General features: G+C 35.4%; 1 pseudogene; it reads left to right on the forward strand.

Annotated features, from left to right (window-relative positions):
• Positions 1-1,601: 1,601 nt before the first annotated feature.
• On the forward strand, positions 1,602-7,118 carry LOC140502514 (hepatoma-derived growth factor-related protein 2 pseudogene; annotated as a pseudogene).
• Positions 7,119-26,247: the final 19,129 nt, after the last annotated feature.

Genomic DNA, 26,247 nt, shown 5'->3' on the forward strand with positions numbered 1-26,247 from the left:
AGGCAATGTAGTATTTTCAATGAACTCCTGCAAGGTTAATATTTTGTCTAGATCATACAGTGCATGAGTTTAATTACTCAGAAGAGGTACTATGGGGTCATTTTGCAAAGTGCCCTAAGCATCAAATAGAGGAGCTTATAGTAGTAAATGTAGTAGAGAACCACTAGAGTTTATTTATTAGAGGGGTAAGTGACATGGACACACCTGGACTTTCTAAAAATAATTTAGTTCTTATATTAAAAATGGAGAGAATACTAAAAAGCAGAGACATCACCTTGCTGACAAAGGTTCATGTAGTCTAGGGGTGGGGAACCTGTGACTTTGAGGCTGCATGTCACACCTTAGGTTCTCAGATGTGGTCCTCTGACTGAACACAAACTTCACAGAACAAATCCTTAAGGGGACTTTGTTCCCTGCAGGTTCCCCACTCCTGGTGTAGTCAAAGCTACATATGAATGGCAGAGTTGAATTATCAAGAAAGCCGAGTTTTACAAAATCAATGCTTAAATTGTAGTGCTAGAGAAGACTTTTGAGAGTCCCTGGGATAGCAAGGAGATCACATCAGTCAATATCTAAGAAATTAATTCCAGCTAATCACTGGAAGGTCAAACATTGAAGCTTAAATATTTTGACCACACAATAAGAAGACAGGATTCATTTGAAAAGCCCCTGATGTTGGGAAAGATTGAAGGCAAACAGTAAAGGGGATGGCAAAGATGAGATGGGTAGATAATGTCATGGAAATAACAAATGTGAACTTGGACAGACTTTGAGAGATAGTGAAAGACAGAAGTGCCTGGCCTGGGGTCATGAAGAGTCAGACATGACTAAATGATTAAAAAAACAGCAAAAGCAGCATCAGGCAACCACAACAGCAACAAACAAATAGACAAAAAACTGAAGATGGACCGTAGTGGGCAGAGACTTCTGGCAGAAAGACCAGTTATGAGAATGTTGCAATGGTATAAGCAAGAGGTGTTGAGGATGGTTTTACAAGGATGGCAGCTATGTGAGAAGAGGGAAGGAGATGATATGAAAGGAGCTGTGGAGGAATAAATGACAGGATTTGACAACTGATTATACATGTGGAATGAGTTAGAATAAGGTTTCAAGGATAAAATTGATTTTAACCCATGCAACTGAAATGTAATGGTGTCTTTGACAGAAACAGGGAAGTTTACAAGATAGGTAGATTTGGGAAAACATAATTTTTCAGACATCTTATTGCCTATTAAGAAGTAACCTAGTATCTACCTCTAGCTACCTTTCCTTTCCCAGGCCAGGCTGGTTCGTTGTTGTCCTTCATTCTTAAAGAAGACCAAAATGACATCACTATGTTGGGATGACGGAACAGTGTGTCCAACTGTGGCTGACCAGACCAATACAAGCTCACAGGTCAGACACAGATAGTTCACATGAACATTTGAAGTAGTGACGTCTCTAAATTTGCACATCTCACAAACTACCATAAGCTCAGATGACCAGGAACCATGGTATACCACTACATTCCCTAACAAGAAAATGTTGGAGGAAATGGGAGGATAGTCCTCATAGTTTCATTTTAACTACCAGATATGTGGTCAGACTTGATATCCTCGAGCATGAGTCCAAGTCAGTTTATCATGCAAAAGCCCATGGAAATTATTATCATCATTCCTATTTTACAGAAAAGGACTCAGAGAACCAGAGAGATTATGTGACTTGTCCCAGGTCACACACCTAATAAATAACAGTTAATATTTAAACAGGCAGCTAGATAGAGTACTTGACCTATTAGCATGGTGACCTTAGGGAAGTCATTTAATCCTGTTTGCCTCAGTTTCCTCATCTGTAAAATGAACTGGAGAATGAAATGACAAACCACTCCAGTATCTTTGCCAAGAAAACTCCAAATGGAGTCACAGATTGTTGGACACAACTGAAATGATGGAACAGTAAAAATAATTAAACTCAGGTATTTTCTCTCTACGTGATACAATAGATAGAGCAGTGGATTTGGATTCAAGAAGACCTGAGTTCAAATCTAGCCTTGGACACTTACTAGTAATCTTGGGCAAGTGATTTTTGCTTCAGTTTCCTCACTTGTAAAAATTGGGGATAATAGTAGCACTTAAATCCCAGGGTTGTTGTGGGGATCAAATAATATAATAATTGTAAAACATGTAGCACAGGACCTGGCACATTGTAATAGCAATATAAATGTTAACTATTATTATCTTAGCCTAGTGTACTTTTTATCTCAATGCTAAAAAGTCATCTCAGAGAGGAAAGCCAAAGTAAAAAATGGCAAGATTTTTATAAATATATTGCAGGATAGAAAGTGAAGATTCAGTAGTAATTAAGACGATAATGGAAGGGAACTCAGAAAAACATTTAGATCAACCTCCTCATTTTGTAGGGCAGGCAAATGATTTGTCTAAGATCCCAGACCTAATAAATATCTGAGGCAGAATTTGAACTTAAGACCCCAGCTCAAGAAAGGTGTTATATCTACTATACCATTAGTATTGACTAGGAAAAAATACAGACTATAATATAGAGCAAGGGAAATATTCTAATAAATTTTTATTATATTTTCACATAAAGCTTAATTAGAATCAAATATCACTATCAGTAAAGTTCATTCATTGACAATTGAATTAGAACTTAATTGAATAAACCTCCTCATAGAATAGGGATATCATAATATTAGGCTTGAATCTTTGGTCCTGAGAAAATTGCCCTAAGGTATTCTAAGGCATGCACTCTGAAAACTATTGGTGAATATATCTGAGGCCCTACAAAGACTTGGCTAGATCCTATATGAATGGAAGATGGTAAATGTAGCACATTCTTAATTTTAGAAATGGATGCAAATGACAGTTTTGAAATAGGAAGGTTGATTTTCCTTACTCAGTTTAGAAATCTCCATCAATGAAATGTTTAGAGAACTGGAAGGCCACCTGTAGTTTAGTTCCCTAGGGAACATGATTTTACATCTTTTTTTCTTAGAATAATTTTGTCAATTTAAAATCATTCTTTGGGAAAACAAATTTGGGATGTTCCATTTAATGAGCTGCAAGGAATATAAACTGAAATGGGCAGCATTCTTGGTTTGAAACAATTTCATTTCCTAGCCCATTTGAGCAGAACATTAACAAGAATAAAAACCTAATTGGAAGAATCATCTAAAATGTGAATCCTGTCCATCTCTAATGTGAGTAAATGATAAGAGGTAATGAAAGCAGGTATAAAGAAATGAGCTATAAAGAAAGCAGCTATAAAGAAACTCTGAAATTGAGGTGCTTTTTTAAAATGTAAAAATCATTTTTGTTAACAAAGGAGGAAGCAAATTAATACTAGAATAAATGCACCATTAAAAATGATCTGACCCACATCCTAATGTGATTTTTGAGTTTTACTTTAGCCAGTTATATTAAATTTCATTTTTAGTATATCCCCTCTAATCTCAGCTTTTGGAGGATTCCACAAGAATGAATGGAATTCTACCAGTGGCCTGATTGCTTCAAACATTAGTTATTATTCAGTTCCCCTTGGAATAATATAGAAAACTGCTAATAGGCAATTTACTTTCTTGTAATTACTCCTTAGAATTAAAAAAAAATCATAACCACTACATCACTGTATTAACTGTGGACATGGAATGTTCATGTAGAATTATTCTCTATGATTGTGGTTTGAATGCCTGCAGAAGGACCTGCCAGGGACTAGTCCTAGCCTATACCAAAGAGGAAATTACATGAAGTGTCAAAGTGTGTTTGTAAAGTAATGCCATATGTGAACTTCCAGAAAGATGACTGGATGAGGGGTTGAAGTCCAGCTCCTTTTCATTGCATGTAGAGTAATAGAACAACCTTGAAAAGAGGGAAGAGTAAAGAAATTCTCACAAGGAAAAGTACCACGGGAGGAAAAAGCACATCAGAGAAACTGAAGAAATGACTAAGCAAAAAAATAAAAATTCCAATACAATGAAGAAACACTATAGGGTAAAAGAATATGAAGAGAAATTCCCACAAGGAGAGGGAATAATATGGTAATAACTATAATGACAACCTTGGAAAAAAGACTCCAACAACCTCCAAAAACTCCAGAGGGTTCAAAGACTTTAAAGAACTAAAATAAGCGATAAACTGTGAAATTAGAATGCTTAGACAAAATTTTGAAAATATAATTGATTATGTAAAACAGAAAATGAAATGTTTTATGGAGTCATAGAAACCACAGAAGAAAAAAGAAACTATAAAGGATGGAATAGAAAAATGACTAAAATTAAAAAGTAATAATTAAGGAAAGGCAAAAGAGAGAGAAATAAAAAAGTGACATTTCAGCAAAATAACCGGTTAATGTTAAGGCAGAGATTGACACAACAATTTAATAATCATTTAAAAATAGCAACAAAACCCCAAATAAATCATTCACCAAAAAATCTAAGTACCATATTTCAAGACACCACAAAAGACAATTTCTTCCAAATTATTTTAACTAGAGTAAAAATTAAAGGTTAATATAAGTCACAAGTAAGGAACTGGCAGAAAGTAACCCTTTATTTAGTTTACTCACAAATGATGTCACCATATTACATGGCTTCTGGGTCAAAGAAAAATATATTTTAAGTACTCAATAGGGCATATCTCATTTATCAAGTTATGAAAATCTTTGTTTCCTAGAAAAAGCTAGTTTTTTACATGCTACAAAGAGAATAGAAGATTCTTTTAACATGGGAGTTCTACTTTAGGTGTGGATAATTCAAAAACATAGAAAGATCACTTATTGTGATTAGGTGATTAAAAAAAGAATATAGAGAAAATATGTCGAGAAAAGGAGTTTATATTTTTGAATTCAGGAAATGCACGTAAGGTCATTCAAAGAGGTGTGTGTGTGTGTGTGCATGTGTGTGCATGTGTGTGTGTATAGGCATATTCTTATGAAGCATACTTTAATGCAAGCCAAATAGAAAAATTAGGTAACAATAAAATAGCATTAGATCAGAGAAGAGGCATAAATGTGTCTTCATATGAGGTAAGAGTGAGGGAAGGAATTACTTCAAGTTTTGCACCACAAGACAGATGTGAATATTTTAAAAATGATAAAAATCCAATAATTTTTAACTAGATCTGGCATAGGTAGGCATACATAAAAGCAAGTTGGGATTTTGTTTACATTCTTTTAAGCAGAAAATGCTTCACCCACTTGGTACTTTTAATTAAAAAAGAAAGATCATATAACATGTCTTGGTAGATCAAAGAGTGAATGGATAAATTTTCACTTTGAATGTTAGTGGGATAAACTTCCCCATGAAATGGAAGAGCAGCAAAGAGTCAGCATGTGTTCATCAAGAATAGACCTATTTCACTTTTTTATATGAACAATAAACTTACAGATCAAAGGAATTATTTATGCATTTTATCTAGTTTTAATTAATCAATCAATAAAATTGTTACATCATTATTAGGAAACAGGGAGAAATGAAGACACATGGTAATTCAGTTAAGTAGATTAGGAACTGGAGAGATTGAAAGAATAATCATTAGTAATTTGATATCAACATGATGGGAAGTCTCTAGTGAAATATCCCAGGGATATATGCATAGTTCCATAATAGTAGATACTTTTATAATTGATTTGCACAAAGACACAGGTAGCTTATCAAATTGGAGGATTACATGAAACTGGGAAGGATATTAGAGTATAAATTGAATATACATATATATATGCATATATATATATGGAGAGAGAGAGAGAGAGAGAGAGAGAGAGAGAGAGGAGAGAGAGAGAGAGAGAGAGAGGCAGGTGGCAGGCTAGTATTTAGGACTGAATCAAATATGTTGTAATTTAGTAGGGATTAATATTAAGGTTTACACTTTAAATGATTTTTTATAAATGTAAAGTTCAGAAGGTTGAACTAGTTATAGTTTCTCTGGAAAAAACAAACAAACAAACAAACAAACAAACACCTAAACCAGAGACCTTAGTGTATTGACATTGCAAGGAGTTTCAATACTGCATTCTTATCTACATTAATAAAGGCATAGTGTTCATGACCTGGAAGGAGATAATCTAGCTATACACACTACTTCAAATACATATGGGGTGTGGTATTCAATTACATATCCTAATTTTTAAGAAGGATATTGAATATTGAAGGAGGGAAAGGAACAGAAGAAAGAAAGGGTCAAGAGGAAGGACACGTACCCTAACAGTGACAGTAGTGAAGCTAAAGTCAAAGATGATAAGCCCATCAAGAAAAGGGGCAAGAAAGATCATGACTGAGCCTTTTCACCCTCTGATTCAGAACCAGAGCTAAAGAAGGAGGTGAAGTCAGTAAAGAAGACAAAAATCTCAGTCCTCAGAGCCGCCAAAGAAACTGAACCAGAAGGAGAAAAGAAGCCTCCCAGAGGAAAAGTATCAAGCCAAACCTATGAAAGTGGAATGAACCAGGAAGAAGTTGGAGGTGCTGCTGGAGAGTAGGGTTGGAAAGAAGAAAGAACGAAGAATCTATGGAAGAGAGACCTTAGAAGTTGCATGGTGAGATCAAATTTGCCCTGAAGGTTGACAATCCAGATGTGAAAAGATACCTCAATGCCTTGGAGGACCTGGGGAGCCTGCAGATGCCTTCTTAGATTCTTCAGAAGGAAACAGATGTGGTGGCCATATTAAAAATGGATTCACCATTATAAAGTCAATGAGGAAGTGATGGGGAAACCAGGAGAAGCCTATAGTAGGTTCAAATTGAGGGTCCTGGGACCAAAAGTTGAAGCAAACCAGAAAGCTAACAAACATGCCTTGGAGAAAGTCAAAGCAGAGATGGAGAAGAGGGAAGATCAGTTGGCAGGGGGTGGGGAGGAGGCCTCCAAGGAGAAGACAGAGGAGAAGCCGAATGCTGGTCTCTCAGCTTCAGTGAATGGTGAGTCCACAACCCAGAAGGGAGAGAGTGGCAAGGACAAAGAATGAGAGGAAGGACATAATATTGGACAGGTACAAAGATGTGGCTCTCCTGAAAATCTGCACAATGACAACATTCAAGAGGATCCAGGACTGGATAGTCCAGGGAACAACTGGCAAGAAAGAGAGTGGGTTTGGATGGAATCAGTCTCTTGATGAGGAGGGCTGAGGTCCTGGGTGAGCCTCTGCCTGTCCTTGGGTTTGAGCCCCTTCACCAAGTTACAAAGTAGATGATGTATATAGGTTGTGTTCCTCTTCTGTCCCTGGACTCCTGTGAAAGCTAATAACTTTTGGGAGATGCTGTGCTCTTCAGTTATATTTGTCCCCTTGTGTTTTTCCCCTCACCTAATTTCTATGATTTCAAAACAACATGAAATAAATACAAAATGTCTTTAATGAAAAAATAAGAAACAAGAATTGAAGAATTGGAAATAATTCATAGGGAGGTAATACCTTATTGTGAGGGGTTTATAGCTCGTGCCACAAGAAGAATAATTAAAAGAAATGGCAATATTTTACCTGAAGACTTTGGGGTCAGGGCCATTAGAGCTATCTATGTATTTAAAGGAATGTCATATGGAAGAGATAATAGACATGCCCTGTTTGGTCAAAGAGAACAGAAAAATTGGCAACTGGTAGAATTTGAAAAGAGACTAATTGACACAAGGCAGGTATCCAAAAGACTTCCTCTGGAAGCAGTAGGTTCCCACTAACTAGAGGTCTCAAATCAAAGTCTGAATGATCTCTTCTGATGTATGTTAAGGAGGAGGGCAATTCTTATTCTAGTATGAATTTAATTAAATGGACTGTGCCATTTATTTTAAATTTGAGATTCTGTTCTTCTGTGGATGGACTTGACTAAAAAATAAGACAAAATATTCTTCTTCCCACAACAAACACCCTTAAAATATATAGACTCATACAAAGTTAAAATGGGGAGGAAGTTAAGTCAACACACATTTATTGAACCCTTATTATGTGTCCTCACTGTGTGAAGCACTGAGGATGCAATGAAAACAGAAAACAGTCCCTGCTCTAAAGGAGTTCTACTGGGGGAAGCAATGTGCAAACAACTATGTACAGACAAAATATAGACAAAGTAGAGGAGTAGTCTCAGTGCGAAGGCAGTACCTTTAAGGGGGATCAGGAAAATCTCTTGCACAAGGTAGGATTTTAGCTGGACTTGAAGGAAGTCAGGGAAGATGATGGGTGAGGCATTCCTTGCCAGTGAAAATGTGTTGAGTCCAGAGATAAGACTGTCTTGTTTAAGGAACAGAATGATGGCCAATGTCACTGGATCGTAGAATATATGGTAAGATGTTTTGAAAGACAGGGATGAGGACATTAAAAGCTTTAAAAGCCAAACAAAAAATTTTATATTTATTCCTAAAGGTAATAGGGAACCACTGGAACTTATTGAGTAAGGGTGTGACATGATCACCCTTGGGCTTTAGGAAGAACAACTTCACAGCTAAATTGAGAATGGGTTGGAGTGGTAAAAATGAGTCAGGCAGACCAATTTGAAGGTTATTGCATTAGTTTAGACAAGAGGTGATGAAGGCTTATACCAGGATGGTGACAGTGTAAGAGTATGGAAGGAGCATACAAGAGATGTAACAAAAGTGGAATCAATAGGACTAAGCAACAGGTTGAATATGAGAGTGAGAGAGAGTGACAAGTCAAGAATGGTGTCATGTAGGTTTTGAGCCTGAATGACTGGGGGGAAGAACAATGCAGAAGTTAGGAATTGTTTAATAAAGTATAATTAGTTAAGTATGAATCAAGTTAGGCAAAAAGCATGGGAGTGGCATCACAATTTCAGCAAGAAAATACTGAACATAAATACTGCCAAGAGTGACAAACAGGCACATTTCATTTTGTTTAAAACAGTCATAATAATATATCAGTATTAAATATGCAAAAGTATCAAGCAGAATAGCATCTAAGTATTTAAAGGAAAAACTAAGTAAATTGAAAAAAGACACAAAGACACTAATTATAGATGATTTCTTTGTGCCCTTTCAAGACAGATATAATTGAAAAAATAGTAAGAGATTTTGAAATATAAATAGTATAGAAGGAAAAATAGATATAAGCAACTTTGAGTGATTATTGGATGGGTACATTTAAAAGATGACAAACAATACAAAAAGAGATTCATTTTAAAGGACTTACTTGTACAAAAATATTTATAAATAAGCAGCTTTTTTTTTTTTTTGTGGTGGCAAAGAATTGGAAATTGAGGAAATGCCCATCAATTAGGGAATGGCTGAACAAGTTGTGGTATATTAATGTAATGGAGTGCTATTCTGATAAAAAATGATGAGTAGGTAGATTTCAGAAAAACCTTGAAAGACTTACATGAACTGATGCAAAGTGAAATGAACAGAGGCAAGATAACACTGCACACAGTAATAGTCTGAATGCAGATCAAAGCATACTATTTTCATTTTGTTTTTTGGTGACTTTTTTGTTCTTTCATATGACTAATGTGGAAATTTTATGATTACACATGTATAAACTATATCAGATTGCTTGCCATCTTGGGGAGGAAGGATGGGAAGAAGGAAGAAAAAATTTGAAACTCAAAATCTTATGAAAAATGAATGTTGAAAACTGTGTTTACATGTCATTGGAAAAAAATAAAATACCAGTTACCAGAAAAAAACCAAACCCAAAACAAAACCAAAATTAAAACACACAAAAAAACTCATTTAAAAACGAATGATGCCCATAAATATTTAGATAATTTAGAAAGATTCATGTGTATGTGTCTGCATGTATGTATGCATGTTTCTTTGTGAATATGAATGAGAGAGAGATGGAGACAGAGATGGAGACGGAGAGACAAAGCCAGAGGTAGAAAGAGAGATTCAGAAAACTCACTTTGGACAGATACATATATTGCTTCTAGCATGTTTGCGCTATCATAAATAAAGCTAATATATATTTATGTACATGTGCATTTTTCTTGCTGTTAATTACCCCGTTGTACTATAGTTCCAGTAGTGTTATTTCCAGACCCCAAAATGAAGAATTTAGTAAATTTCTTTGTATAATTTGAAATTGTTTTCTACAACACTGAAATTGAAAAACTGAATCACTTCATAGTTCCACCAGCAGTGAATTCAGACAGCACATTTTCCAGTCCTTGTTAATTTCATGTTTGATTGTCCAATTGGATATGATTGCTTCAGTCAGCATTTTTGGTTCCCTTTCTAGGACTCTTTCCACAATATCATGATGACTTTCAATCAATAAATATATACTGGACATATTGTATATACAAATATGCTCAGTGTAGTTGGGGTACAAAGTAACATCTGTAATTGTTTTGGCTTCTTGGAAACCAAGGAAGAAGGGACATATTTCCATAAACACAAAAATAATTACATGTAACTAATCCATAAAAAGTTATTATTAGAAAACATAATGAGTTATAGAATTAATATGACCAAAGTTAGGAAAGATCAGAGGCAGAGATCATTGTTGGTGGTGTTCTATCAAGGGAGGCTTAATAGAAGAAGTGGAAATTTCACTAAGTTTTTTCTCTCCCCTGAACCTGGGAGTCAACTGGTGTAGGGTACGGAAATGGGAAGAACTCTCCTTTATGAATGGAGATGAGCACTATTTTGTAAGAGTTGGCAGGGTCACTAAGAGGTTAAGTGACCAAATGTAGCACCCTTGTGATATTCACAGTGCCTATGGTGGCTATGAATATGCCAGCGCAATTCTGAGTTGCTAAATCCAACAGATTCTTCACATGAAAGACAGAACCAAAACATTCATTCAGACACCAGAAAGTCACTTTGATTGGTGCTGGAGTTCTGACCTCTGTTTCTAACTTGAGCTGTTTTGCCTCTCAGGCCAATTAGTGCCCTTCTCTCCCTCCACTCCCTCCCTCCCCCCACAAACATAGGGTCTCCCTCCATTATTATCTATCTTAGTGTAGCCAACTAATTATGATGGTTAACACACTGAAGTGTTGAACTCCCTAGCTCAACAGTTATAACTCCCCTGGAAGCAGGGAACAGGGGTGTGCACCACTATAAAAGGTCCCATAATTCCTTTAAGTTCACTATACCTACTCTACCTTTAGACTTTTGCAATAAAGTCAAATTTTTGCGAAACACAGCAGAGTAAGATAAACCTGAGGAGGATTCTGGTTTTCATAGTTCCATGAAGGACCAGTTATGTAATAGAGCCAAGAGATGGAATATCATGGACATTGAATGGCTAACAGGTCGTTCAACTGGTACATAATGGTTTATTGACCAGAGCCCCTTCTGGCTACTAGACTTACTTTTTGCCCATTTTCTAACTATAGTTACTTTTTAAAAATTTTTTTCTTTTTTTTTGAATATATCAATACACAAAGAAAATCCAATTCTGGCCTTAATAGTAGGTTTCTGTTGAAGTCAAATGTTAGATTTGGGTTTCAGTAAAAACAACCACTTAAATCTTTTTTACCACCATTTTAAAAGTTAAATTTCTAGAAATAGAACTTATGACTTCTCTATCATACAGATACATATGACACACATATATACACGCAGATATATATATATGTGCATAATATATATGTATATATTTGTATAATGCTACTAAAGGTCTCCATAGTCTCAAAACATGAAGTTAGTAGTTAGGACTATTTAAAGAAGAATTCTCTGGTAACAATAAGTGACCTGAAAATGAGAAAAATATTCATGTAATGTGCTTCATGGCGGTTGAGGTTTACTTAATAGCAGGGTTTCACTGTCAACAATAACAAAGCTTTGATATTTCTCCCCCTCATAACAACCCTCAGTATTTACAGATCTGTTCACTCAGGTTTAGTTTTATCATTTGCCCATGCACAGATTTAGTCTTCACATTAAAACAAACCCACTTAGAAGACGAAACTGGTTGGCTTCAGAGACCCACCAAGTCAAATATGTGCAGGTCACTTCAGGAGAAGTAAAATGATTTCCTTGAAGATTGATATATCTCCATAAGCAAAAATGAAAAATAGTTAGAAAAATAAACAAATAAATAATTAAACAAATAAATGTCAGGTAACATGTTCTGGATGGACTCTACACCTCCGAATAAGTAATCTGGCAACTGGTAGGAGTAGTCCTTTGGTGATCTGTCTGTGGCAGGTATTTGTGAAGGGTTAGACTCTGAAATACTCTTGGGAGTTGATAGGTAAGAGATTTATGGTTGGGCTGCCATGAATTTGGCAATCTAGTATGTGACTATATATGAGTAGTAAATGTTGAATTGCAACCAGAAATAACTATCTTAAGATCCTTTAGATTTGACAGAGACCTTATAGACCATGTAATTCACCATTTTCCTTTGAGAAAGCTGAAGCCCAGAGAGGTTAACTGATTTTCCTAAGGTCATATAGCTAGTAAATATTACAGACTCATCTACATAGGTTGAATAAATTGGTTTGAAATAGTTACCTAAGAGCACTATCCTTTTATTTCTCTTCTAAATATGAATGTCTTGTTTTGTCTCTCTTTGTGAGTGATTAATGTCTTCCCAGCCACGTCGGCCAACTTCCCAAATGTTGCCTTGGTGGTGAGTATTCTTATCTCTATTTTGCTGTCTGTTGAACCCAGAGAGAGCAAATGACTCATACACTTTCATGGAATACATTTACATTTGGCAATCTAGGGCGTGGGAATTCAGACTTTTGATGTGAATGCAGTTTAGGGCTTGCAGAATGGTGATGTCAAGCTGGCAAGGTACAGGAATGGGTGGGAGCAATTATTTGGAAGTCTTGGTGGCAGGTGATCATGGGGAGTGGGGAGACACATTTGGGCTCTCAGAAATTTAGCAAGTAAGATGATGGTTCCGAAGACATTGGATGGATTCAATGTAAGGTGTTTGCATGTAGATTTCAGCAGGGTTTGAATTATAAGTGCCCAAGTCTTGGGTAGCCTTGAGAAACTGGCTAAAGTTCTGAGTAGGTGGGTAGAATGTTGAGGCCAACATAAATATATGAATACATTTCATGTAGAGTTTGGTCAGAATAGGAACTAACTTGAATGGGAAAGTAGTTCATCTTTATCTAATTGCTTTTTCCTTTAAATAACTTGCTTTAACTAACTTCTTTAGTTTTAAGTCCCAATCACCACTTGGGTGAGAACTGATTTAAATTATTTGCATGTTTAAAACTTGTTCGCTTTTAAAAGACTGAGTTTTCCCCCAGGTTTGCACATTAGGCAACTCAAACATTGTGTATCTAGTTGAGTAAATAGATTGGCCTGTGTTCTGGGTAGCGTCCTTTCTGGGCCACAGTCATCACCAAGACTAGAGAATATGCACACAGCTGCAGGCCTGGGGAGATGAAACAGCTGTTACTCTTGTCCAGAGAAAAAAGCTACAGCTGTTTGGAGTTTCTGAAAAGGGCGGATAGTTTTAAAAACTTAGGAATAGCTGTATCATTAACCTGGGATAACGATCCTAAGGACTCATTTTTTTAATGACATGTAATGACTAATTTAATGATGAATAGAAGATAAACTAAAAAAGAGGTAGTTTTCATAGGAGGTGAGGTGGAGAAAGTCTGAGGATCATAGGATCCCAATTGGGGCTGGAAGGAATTATAGAGGCCGCTTACTCCCACTCCCTTATTTTATAGATGGGAAAAATGAGGTCCAAAGAGGTGAGATGATATGTTCAAGGTCAAACAGGTAATTCGCAACAATACAAGGAGGGTCTTGTGGCTCCAAATCCAGTGTTTTTTATACTGAGCTATTCAGTCTCTTTAATGAAGTATCTTATGGGAAGAAAAAAGGGGTCCCGCCAAAAGGTACAAAAGAAGCATGGGCTGATTATGGCCACCAATGATAAACTTTTCCTGCTTCTGTTTATAACACAAATTTAGGGGTAGAAAACCATGGACTGATCTTATTATTGCACTGTTAGTTCACTTTTGCTCCATCTGGTTTGGAATTTATTTGATAAACTGTCACTTTAAGGTATCAATGACAGGCAAATATTAGAAATGGTAACTATGAAAGAATTATCTCTGTGATTTATCAGAGGATAAAATCTTCAAGGAAAATTCAGAATTTTAGACTACAGTGGAATGGATGAAGTATTCTAGGAGACAAGGGACCCTATTGGTACATTTATTATGGGAACTAGTCAGTTGGGACTGGAAACAATAGAAAGAGCCCTGGATTTGTCACTTGTGAAGGTGGTTCAAATTTTGGTTAGTTGTCTTAGTTGTGTGATTTGAGGCAAAGTGATTCATCACCTTTACCTTAATTTTTTCCTCCATAAAATGGGGATAATAATACCTGTAGGATATTTAAAATAAAATATTATTTGAGGAAAATACTTCGAAAACCTCAAAGTGCCATATGCAACTCTACTACTACTACGACTAGTACTGCTACTGCCACTGCTACTGCTGCTCTTACTACTTTTATAACTATGACTGTGATGACTACAAAGACGATGATGATCGTGATATTAATGATGACATATTACTGCAGTTCTTAACACGATAGCTTCAGGTTACTCACAAGTACTCATGGACTTCTTGGCTATTTCAGTTCATGCCTCATTCCCACCTAGTTGTCTATAACTAATCCAAAATAAATGAACCAAGCAAGACATCATAATAAAGCAAAGGGCATTTAATTGCAACAGAATGCAGGTGTGCACTCAGCATTGATTTCTAAAAGCTACCATCTTCCCCAATATTTCTTCCAAGGAGTGAGTACTAATCTTGGCTTCTACTTAGGTACTCTTGTTTTTTTTCTACCACCTTCATAACAAAGCAGCATTAGGTTCATGTGTCTTTTTAGTGGAGTACTATAAGTTAAAGACTTTTACAACAAGGCATCAGCACAGAAACTAGAGAGTGTTATACTTCAGTCTCATCCTATATCTCACTTTTCTCTAGATTTTTGTAACCTTTTAAGCTGGGTATACTGAAACATGTTGAACTCTATAATAACTTCTAGAAGAAGATGAATAGTAAGATGATTGTCACAGAACTCATCATCTTTACATCAATAGATAGTGAAAAACAAATTATTTATTTATTATTTATTTATATGTCTGTCTGTCTATCTATCTATCTATCTATCTAATTTATGAACACGCTCTGTTTATAGGGATCAATGTGCCCTCTGAAGCTGGGAAGCATAAATTTTCGATAAGACTCTGCATAATATCTTAAAGCTTAATAGCCTTTTGGGATGGGGAGAAGACACAAAAAGAGAGCCACAAAATACAATATTACATGATAGACACACTTAAGAGTTGTTAAAAAAGTCAAAGTAGCATTTACTTGATTGATGGTTATCCTTCTGGTTTCCAGGTCTGAGGGACAAAGTAATCAGGGAATTAGTAGATTAGGGAAGGGTTTCCTGCTTGAGGAGTCATTTGAGCTGGATTTTAAAATATAGGTAGAAATTAGATATGCAAACAAGTGAAAAGGAGGTAACTCTAGGTGAAAGCATAGTCAGCATTCAGGATTTATAGAGTAATCCAATTTGGCTCTAGTGTACGGTCTATGGCAGGAACATGAGATAAAGCTGCAGGGGAAGGCTAGGCTCAGATTGTGGAGGGTCTCAAATGTTAGGCAAAGGGAAAAAACTTTTAGAATTAGACAATAAAGAGCCATTGGAAGTTTTTGAGAAATAAGAGAAAAGATATTACTAGCAACTATTTGAAGGATGGATTGGTGGAGGGAGATAATAGACAGTGAGAAGAACTGTTAGGAGGGTGGGATGAAACAAAAGGTAAAGGATGTCAGAGAAAGTACAGCTTCTCAACTGTTATGTCTGCCAGGCAATCTGATGTTTAGAATAGAAAGGATAAAACAAATAATGGTTCACAGGGAACTAATGTGCAAGTTAAGTAAAGGAAATAATAAGAGAGCACCTTGCTGTTCTTGATGAAGTTTAGTTGTCTGGGCTAGATGAACTAGATTGTAGAATATTTATAATTTTTTTAAGAGTTAGCAAGCATTTACATGCCTTCCCTGCACCTCTCCATTCCCACAAAGAAAGGAAAAAAAAAAAGAAAATAAAACTTTTGTAATTAATATTTATTCAAGTTACACACATTCTGACATTAACTATCTAAAAAAATGTATGTCCCATTTTGCACATTGAGTCCATTATATCTTGTCAGGTGTGTGTTTGTGTGTGTGTGTGTGTGAGTGTGTGTGTGCACGTATGTGTGCGTGTGTGTGTACGTGTGTGTGTGTGTGTGTGTGTGTGTAGTAGCCTTCATTATTGTCCTCTGGAATTATAGCTGGGTATTGCATAGATCAGAGTCTTTAAGCCTAGTTTTTACAATGTTTTTGTTGCATTATTTTTCCCCAGGTTCTTCTGATTTTACTATATCAGCTCATATAAGTGTTCCTGGGTTACTGTGAATTGTCCCTTTACTATTTCTTACAGCAACATAATATTGTTTTAATATACTATAGTTTTCAACCATTCCCCAACTGATGTGTAGACCCTTACTTTTGAATACTTTGCCATCAAGAGATAACTGCTATAATTTAGTAGATTTTAGTTCCTTTTCCTATTTCTTTACTCTCTTTAAATTGTAGGCTTAGTAGTAATACTGCTGGGTCAAAGGATATTCAAAATGTGTCCTATCTAATCTGAATTGTACTGTTTTTGATTGTACAGATCTTTTTACTTCTTTGTAATTCAAACTATATTTTCTATTATTCTTTTTGTCACTTCTTTGTTCATGAACTGTTCTATTATCCATAAATCTCAAGAGTAATTTCTACCTTGCTCTTATAATGTTTTTGTGTTTCTTAGTTTCAGTTTTGTTATTCTATCCTTTGATTTTTATAATTTCTATTTTGAGGTTTAACTGTGTTCAAAACATACCTGCCCAATTCATTGATATATTTTGTTGATAAAAGTATCTAAAGAAACTATTTTTCCCCAAGGGCTTCATTGGCTGTAACACAAAAGGTTTGATATATTGGTTTTTTTTTCTTTGTCATTATCTTTAACGAAATTATCCATTGTTTCAATGATTTCCCCTTTAACCTATCAATTTTTCATGATCAAGTTTTTTCATATCCAATTAATTTTAGTTTCTTTTGACACTTTTATCAACAAAATATATCGAAAGTACTTGTCTAATTGTTGTTGTGTTTGTCCTTCATTCTCAAAGAGGAGATGACGTCAAGATAATGACATGACTTGCACTTGACTTTGATTTCATGGAGGGAGGGCTGTGCAAGGTCACCAACCTCACTTTCTTCTCCAGAGCCATCTGGGTCCAGTGCCCTGATATTCATCAGGATGATTGGAGATGACACAGGATGCAATGTGACAAGGTCCTCTTTGAGAATGAAGGACAAACACAACAACAAATAGACAAGTACTTTTGATTTTAGGGTTTTCCTTTCAAAGGTATTGGGGTGGTTTGTCATTTCCTTCTCTAGTTTATTTTACAAATGAGGAAAGAGGCAAACAAGCTTAAGTGATTTGCTCAGGGTCATATAGCTAGGAAGTATTTGAGGCCAGATTTGAACTCATGAAGGTGAATCTTCCTGATCCCATCTAGCTGTTCCACCTAGCTGCCCATTATGTATACATGCATACATACATGTATATAATGTGTGTGTATGTAATATATGTAAACTACATGGTTTACATGCATACACATATTATATAACACATGATATATGTAATATGCATATATACATGATAGGCATATAATGCTTATATCACAATATTTTATGTAATACATAATATATGTAAACATATATTCACATGCACATATGTATTTATCCATATTTAAGAAAGAGAATCTTGAATATCAAACTTTTATCGTTGATTTGACACAAATATTTTCATACAAATATTTTCTTTTCCTATTTGAGCTATTCTCATTGTAGGTGATTTACGTTAGTGCATAGACATTTTAGTTTCGTACAATCAAAGTTATCCAATTTATCTTTTGTGATTGCCTTTATTCATTGTTTGATTAAGAATATAGCTGTTATGCATTGCTGTGTAAGATATGTGATCTTCTCTTCTAATTGTTTAATGGTATGATCTTTAAAGTATATGTATGTATGTATGTATGTATGTACATACATACATACATACATACATACATACATACATACATACATACATATATATTTTTTTTCTCCTCTCCTCTGTTCTCTCCTCTCTTCTCCATACTGGCCTGGGATACTCTACCCAGGGGAAGGTAAACTTCTCTGGCCAAAAGCTACCTTTTTTTTCCTTTTGGTTTACTGACTAGATTTCTTGCTCAAAGATCAATAAAAAATATATGTATATGAAGTATATGTATATTTGGGGAATTTATTGTGGAATGTAGCATAAGGTATTGGTCCAAACCTAATTCTAGCCAGACTGTTTTCCAATTTTTCCCCCAGCAACTAAAAATGTCAAATACAGATTGAAAATACATACATACATACATATGTGCATACATATGTATATATATATGGAGAGAGAGAGAGAGAGAGTTAAAAAGAGAAAAAGAGAAGTTGGAGCAAAACTGATTATACTTCAAATGAATCCTACAAAATAAGGATAACAGTCATGATATTAGATGAAAGAAACAGAAAAATTATCTTATCAAGGCTACCACAGATAGCATATTAATTTTACCATTTATTACATACATACCTAACAACATATCATCTAAACACTCAGAAAAGGTTAATTAAATTGGAGACAGAAGCATATGATAAAACTATGAAAACTGAACTATGATAGTACCCCTTTCAGCCGTATATAAATCTACCTAAACATGAAATGAAAGAGTTAAGGACCTGACTAGAACTTTAGAAAAATAAGAGATGGCATACCTCCAGCAATTATTGATTGATTAAAAAGAAGAAATTGTATACCTCTCAGCTCTCTATAGTGCCTTTACAAAAATTGACCATGTGTATTAGAGAAACATCATTTACTGGTCATAATGCAGTTGTGTTCATCCTTCATTGACAAAGAAGACCATGACATCAGAGAAATGATGACATGACTTGCACGTGACTTCGCCTGGAGTGAAGGAGGGCTGAGCAAGGTCGCCAGTCTCACTTCTCCTCTAGAATCATCTGAATCCAGTGACCAGATATTCATCAGGATGACTGGAGATGACCCAAGAAGCACTGGGAGGCCTTGGGCCCTTTGGGCCAAGGTGTTTGCAGGTACTCACATAGGGTGAGGCAAGGTCCATTCATTGAATAGTCCTGCTTAAGAAGTAGCCAGGGCATGGCCCCTTTAATGAGGCCAAGAAAAAGAAAGACCTCAGGCTGGGATGGAAACAGCAACAGTTACTATTGATAATCATTCTAAAGCTAGCAGGGTCCAAAAGAGCTCTTAGGCAGGGGCCCATTGGCATGCTAGCTTCAGAGTGCAGTAGGTTTAAGGTTTTGGGAAAGGAAAAGACAGGGCAGGGCAGGAAAGGGAAGGGAAGGGAAGGGAAGGGAAGGGAAGGGAAGGGAAGGGAAGGGAAGGGAAGGGAAGGGAAGGAAACTAGCCAGTAAAACCATAATGCAATATACAAACTTTTAATGATGAGAGAAATAATTTAAAAGTAAGTTTGACCAAATGATACCAGTCAAAAGAATAGGGAGAAAAAAAGCAAAGAAAAAAATACTACAGGCCAATATTCCTCATGAATATTGATACAAACATTTTAAATAAGATATTAGCAAGTAAGGTATAGTAACGTATTAGGAAAATTTACAATATAACCTCAGTTTATACAAGGAATCCAATGTTCGTTCAACCTAATAATGACATAAATAATAAATCATGTTAATATAAGTAACAAATGTATTATTATATTAATATATTATTAATCTATTGTAATGTATTATTATATTAATAGATCCTGGAAAGAATTTATACAAAATCCAACACTCATTTCTATTTTAAAAAAAACACCCTACAAATCATAGGAACAAATGGACCTTTCCTTAATATGTTAAGTAGCTTTTATCTAAATTTAAAAGTAATAATTATATATGGTTGGGAAACATTAGTAGCTTTCCCATTGATATCAGGGATAAAGCAAAGATGCTCATTGCCACTAGTACTTTTAGAATAGTACTAAAAATGCTGACTGTAGCAATAAGACAAAAAATGAAGGGATAGAAATTGATGAAGGGAAAACAAAGTCATTACTTTTTTCTAATGATGTAATGGTATACTTACATAACCATAGAGAGTTAAATAAAATTACTTGAAACAATTAATAACTTCGTAGAAGTCATGGAATATAAAATGAAACCACATAAATCATTAGCATTCCTATGTAAAAGCAGCAAAACCTAGCAAGAGACATAGGAAGTGAAATTCCAGTCAAAATAACCACAACAGTGATAAAAATACTTGAGTATATCTGCCAAGGTTTATTCAAAGGATTACATTTATCTGTCTATAAAAGATTCTTTGTAGAAATAAGAGGCAAGCCTAAATAATTGCAGAAATATCAATTGTTCATGGGTATGATACAATGACAATACTATGGAAATTAATTTACTTATTCGGTGCTATACCACTCACACTCTCAAAAGAACATTTTATAAAGTTAGAAAAAACAACAATGAAATTCATATTGAGAAATAAAAAAATCAAGAGTCTCAAGGGTAATAAAACAGGTAGGAAAGAAGGGGATCCATAAATAATATATCTAAAAATAAAAAGCAGTGTTAAAAGGTAGTAATAATTAAAATGATCTGATATTGGTCAAAAAAGATAGATCAGTGGAACATAAAAGCATACAAACCCAACAATTTAGTGTTTGATAAACCCAAAGACTCTTATTACTGGAGGGAATTAATGGTTGGGATAACTGGACAGCATCTGGAAGGAATTTATTTTAGACCAATACCTCACGCCCTATACAAAGTTAAGGTTTAAATGAGCACATAACTTAGATATAAAAGGTCATATCATAAAAAATTAGAGGAGCAAGGAAAAATATACTTTTCTTGTCTATGGATAGAGGGAGAACTTATAACTATGCAAGTGATAGGATCATGCTTGATATATAGATATTTTAGCAACATATAGGTATTTTATACCTCACCTCTGAAATGTTCAAACAATTCCTTCTGGGTCCAGCATTTGGGCTCATCCTCCTCTCAATCACCATCTTCTCCATCAAGAAGCAGGTAGAGAGGTCCATTACTGTTATGTAGTTATCCTTGATAAATAGCCTAGGATCTCTGAAAATATTGAACTCAATGAGTAACTCAGAGCCTGTACATAATTATCTTAAGATCACTGTTAATTACCTCCAAAAAATCAAAGAAATAAAAAGGAGAAAAGGGAACCAGGGGTCCAAGTCCCTATCTTAGTTCACTTTTTGGAATTTTTGATTTAGTTGCCATGTACTAGTAGACACCATACTATTGGGTTGAGGAAAAATGTAGTGCCCCTCCCTTAGGAAGAGGAGATGGCTAGTGGTATAGTAGATGGAGCACTGAGTCTAGAACTGGGAAGACTTTAGCTCAAAATCAGACTCAGACTCTAGCTATGTGACCTTGAGCAGTTCACTTAGCCTCTCTTTACCTCGGTTTCTTCCACTATAAAATGGGGATAATAGCACTTTCCCTGTGGGAGAGTTAAAGGAAGAAAATACATGATGGAATCATTCACTTTTCATGGTCCACTGAGTAGGTCAATCCCATCTGACACAGCTTTGATATAGGGCCCCTCAAGACCTGCAGCCCTTGTAGGATGAGGATCAAATGACCACACAGTGTTTGGTGAATAAGAGTTGAACACATATTAACTGGGAAGAAAGGAACTGGCCAGGTCAATTCAGTGCTCAGTACATGATATGCAACCCCCATAACACATTGGATTAAAAGCTGTCTTTTAGATGTTTCACTCAATTTCTCCTAAGTTGACTCTAGGACTACTCAAAGAACATCTAAAAAGCCTTCCTATGACACAGTGACATCCCTTCAAATACTTGAAAGGACCTATCATTCCCCTCTTACTCTTCTGCAGACTAAACATCCTCAATTTTATCTAGTAATCCTCATATGATGTGGTTTCTAATGCTCCCTCCATCATCGACACCTTCCTCTGGACATGCTTCAGTTTCTCAATGTCCTTCCAAAAATGCGGCACATGGAACTGAATGTAATACTTAAGATGTGATCTGAAGTGTCCATTTGTCATTTCTTTTGTTCTAGTGATTATAATTTTAATACTTCAGCCTAAGAGCCTATTATGTTTTTTTGTCTATCAAGTCATATTGTTGACTCATATTGAGCTTGAAATCCAGTAAAACCCCTAGGATTTTTGTACATAAACTTGTTGTTTGGCAGTACCTCCCCTAGTCTGTAGTTACATAATTGTTTATTTTAAAATGTAGAACTTTATATTTTTCCTTATTAAATTTTACTTTTTTAGGTTCTACCCATTGTTCTAGGTTGTCAAGACTTTCTTGAGTAGTCGTTACTATCCAGCATGTTTGCCTTTCTCAACTATGTATCATCTGCAAATTAGATATGCCATCCATGCTTTTGTCCATATGCAAATCATCAATTAAAAGTTTGAGCAGAATGGGACCAAAGACAGATCCCTGGCGCACTGCAGCTCAGTCTTACATGGAAACATGTAGTTTATAATTACATAGTATATATAAGATATGTTTTAGGCAGGGATTGAATTAGGTGATCTCTAAATTTCAGTTCTGAGATTTCATGCTTCTATAATTCAACAAACTGCTTTATATGTATTAGAACACTTGCCAGAATCTTTAAGAGTCTAAACCAGGGATCCTTAAATGTTTTGTTTAAGGAATGCTTTGCCACTCTAGTTAAGCTTGTGGACCCCTTCTCAGAATGCTATTTTTAAAAGTATAAAATAAAATACATGATTTCAAAGGAAACCAATTAAATTGAAGTTCAATCAAGTATATACATTATTTAAATATATGTAAAGCATGCATATTATATGTATAAATGTGTATATACATATGTACAATATATGTGTGCATGTGTGTATACATATACATTTTATACTTATATGCGTGTACATATGTTTATGGATTCTAGTATAATATTGCCTGATCTAAATTGTAACCAATTTTCCATTGTAGCTAAGGATGGTACAGGCATAAAAAGAATTATGATGGATTTCTGCTGTCCATAAGGAAGCATTTGATGACAATATCAAGTAGTTGACCAGATTTCTGAAAAAGACTGTAGAGTCTCCTTTTCATAATCAAAAGATGGTAATTGAACATTTAGGAAAGGAAATATTGATCCTAAAAAGTTAATCCAGCTTCGATGAGAGTAGATCATGCCAAACAAACATTTCTTTTTCTTCTTCTTCTTCTTCTTCTTCTTCTTCTTCTTCTTCTTCTTCTTCTTCTTCTTCTTCTTCTTCTTTTCTCTCCTTCACTGTCAGGTCAGAGGAATGCTACAGATACAGTTTACCTACATTTTAGCAAAATATTTGGTAAAGTCATGTGGACAAGAAGGATATGAGTTAGAAGGCAATATAGAAAGATTTGGAATTGATTGAATTGACTGAACCCAAAGAGCAGTCATAAATGTATGAATTTAACCTTGTAGGATCTCTAATAAGCAGCTTCAGGAATCTATGCTTGGGTCTGTGCTGTCTATTAATGACCAAGATAAAGACAAAGACAGCATCCTCGACAAATTGCAGATGATCTAGAGGCAGAAGGCGTAGTAGCAACACACTAGATGGCAGAGCCAAGAGTCACATAAATATCAATAGTATAGAATATTGGACTAAATTTGGCCATAACATTTAATAGAGATAGAATACAGTTGGGTTTAGAATTCAATTTAACAAGTATGAACTGAAGTAGATGTAATTAGATAAGTTTGCGTACGAAAAGATTCAAGTGGGAGGATTAGTGGATTCAATATGAATCAGCAGTAGTACGCAATAGTCATAGTACCCAGGAATAGGCAGAAGAATATAGGTCCTGTTGTATTCTGCCTCGTGAAGACCACATTTGGAGGATCTTGTTTAATCCTGAGCTGGCACCACAATGGAGGAAGAGAACATCCTGATCATGGTGTATATGATTAGAAAGAATTGGAAGATAGTTTCATAAGAGATTTGGTCAAATAAGTGAGCAATATTTATCTTGGAGAAGAGCAGGTTTAGAGAGGGCATGATAACTGTTTCCAAAGTTTTAAAAGGTTGTCACATGGAAGAGACAAGTTTGTTCCAGAGGACACAACTTGTAGTATTGCATAGAAGGTGCAGTCATATTTTGGATTAATAATAGGAAAAATCTATAGCCATTAGGGTTGTACAAAAGTGAAATGGCCTACTTTGGGAGATGGTGGCTTTGTATTCATTGGAAACCTTCAAACTGATGCTGGATAACCATATGTTAGAGATATTATAGAGGGCATTTTTGATCTTTTATGGTTTGGACTACATGTCCTCTAATGTTCCTTTTAATTTTAATATTCTATTATATAGCAACTAAAAATATGTTATCATGTCATGAGAATGTTTTAGATGTGTTACCACTTACAATCCATATGATACACCATATTGGATCCTTTGAGAATCTATTCCTTTGTGATTTTTTTAAAAAAGGGCATTTATTTATTTGTCCATTTAAAAAAAGGCAACAGTGGGTTACAACACTGCTTTAAACTTTCAGATGCGCAAATAAAGGGATCCCAGCTGGTTTCTTTATTTTCAAGTAACTACAAAGGCAACAGTAGAATTTTGGCTTCTTGGAATTTTCCTTTGAAAATTCTCACAACCGTGTGTGGTTGCAATCTGGCATTTTCCCTTTGCCTGTTTTGTGGAAATTTATACAAATTTCTAGTGCTCAGTTTGAGTCATATCATTTTGGTTTTTACTTACAGTCTTTTACTCAGAGTAAATTCCTTATACTCAAAGGAGCTTCAAACAAAGGCTGGGTGACCACTTGTTGAATATGTTATTGGAGAATTTGTTTTTTCAATTGGGTATTGAATTAGATTGTCACTGAAGTCCCTTGCTATTTCGAAACACTGCGATTCTTTCAGAGTGCTGGAATGGACCAGCATCACGTCAGTGCTGCCTGTTTAGAAGAGACCTGAGTTTGGATCTTAGGTTTTATTCTTACTAGCTTTGTGACCTTGGACATTTCACTTAACTTTTTTGAGCCTAATTTGAGCCTAATTTGTAAAAATGAGGATAATATTACAGTACTACCTTCATCATCAGTAGGACTGTGGTCAAGAAAGCATTTTGTAAATCTTACAGTGATACACAAATATGAGTTGTTACTATCACAAATCTTCACATGTGAGCTCAGATCTGCGTGTTATTTGATACCAATTTAAACTTCTGATACACCATCTCTAAGGTCTTAATGCTTTAGTAACTTAAAACAACACTAAGACTTTTGGGAAGTCCTGTATAAGGAGCCTCTGAATCAAACAGTAGTTGGCTCTGTATCAGGTATCTGGACCCAAAGTGAACCCATGATTACTGGCTGTTCAGACAAACCTGACCAGAGAAATCCTGGGAACGGTCATCCATTTTGAGGCCAATTTCATTCTCTGCCTACTCTGAGGACATAGCACTGTCCTCTGAGTTTGAACCAGGATTTCTGGGATGTAGACATTGCTTTAGCAAAACTCATGACTGTTCTGTACCACAAGAGGCAGGGCTAGCAAAAACGTGCAATAACAGAAATTCCCATGAGGTAAGAATGGGAAGTTTTATGGAGATCCTAGGAAGTGAGGCTGGGGACAAGAAGAAAATGAAATCCAAAAGCCATTCTGGTCTGTTCATGGAGACTATAGAGGATGTGATATTCAAGGTGAGAAGGTGAAGTTAATGGGTTAACTGCTTTTCAGAATTTAGAGCTGAGGGAATTTGCTGAAGATGAGAGAGACAAAATGCTTTTTGCTTACACTCTTTTTCACTTCCTACTCATAGCCATGCCCACCAACTCATGGATCCATATGCCTTCTAATGGGGATCATTTCAAAGCTAGGACAGACTTCTCCATCTAATGAAAAATCCCTGAGATGGCCATTAAAAGCTTCATAGACAGACTCCATTGGCACAACTTGACCTCTTGGAATCCCTTCTGCTGCTTCCAAACTTTGCTTAGCTGTTGCATTGCCACCCTTTACTAATAACAACTGAAATGTATATATAGCTGAAAGGTTTGCAAAATTATTCATGTAATGGGAGAAATGGTCAATGAGGTCTCATTCTCTAGAGTGTGCTCAGATATGCTATTCTGACAGGTTAAACAGAATATATGCAGATATTTCTTCAACTGGTTCCAGTCCAATGTAAAAAGCTTTAG

Source organism: Notamacropus eugenii, chromosome 4, assembly GCF_028372415.1.
Source record: "Notamacropus eugenii isolate mMacEug1 chromosome 4, mMacEug1.pri_v2, whole genome shotgun sequence".
Taxonomy (NCBI): domain Eukaryota; kingdom Metazoa; phylum Chordata; class Mammalia; order Diprotodontia; family Macropodidae; genus Notamacropus; species Notamacropus eugenii.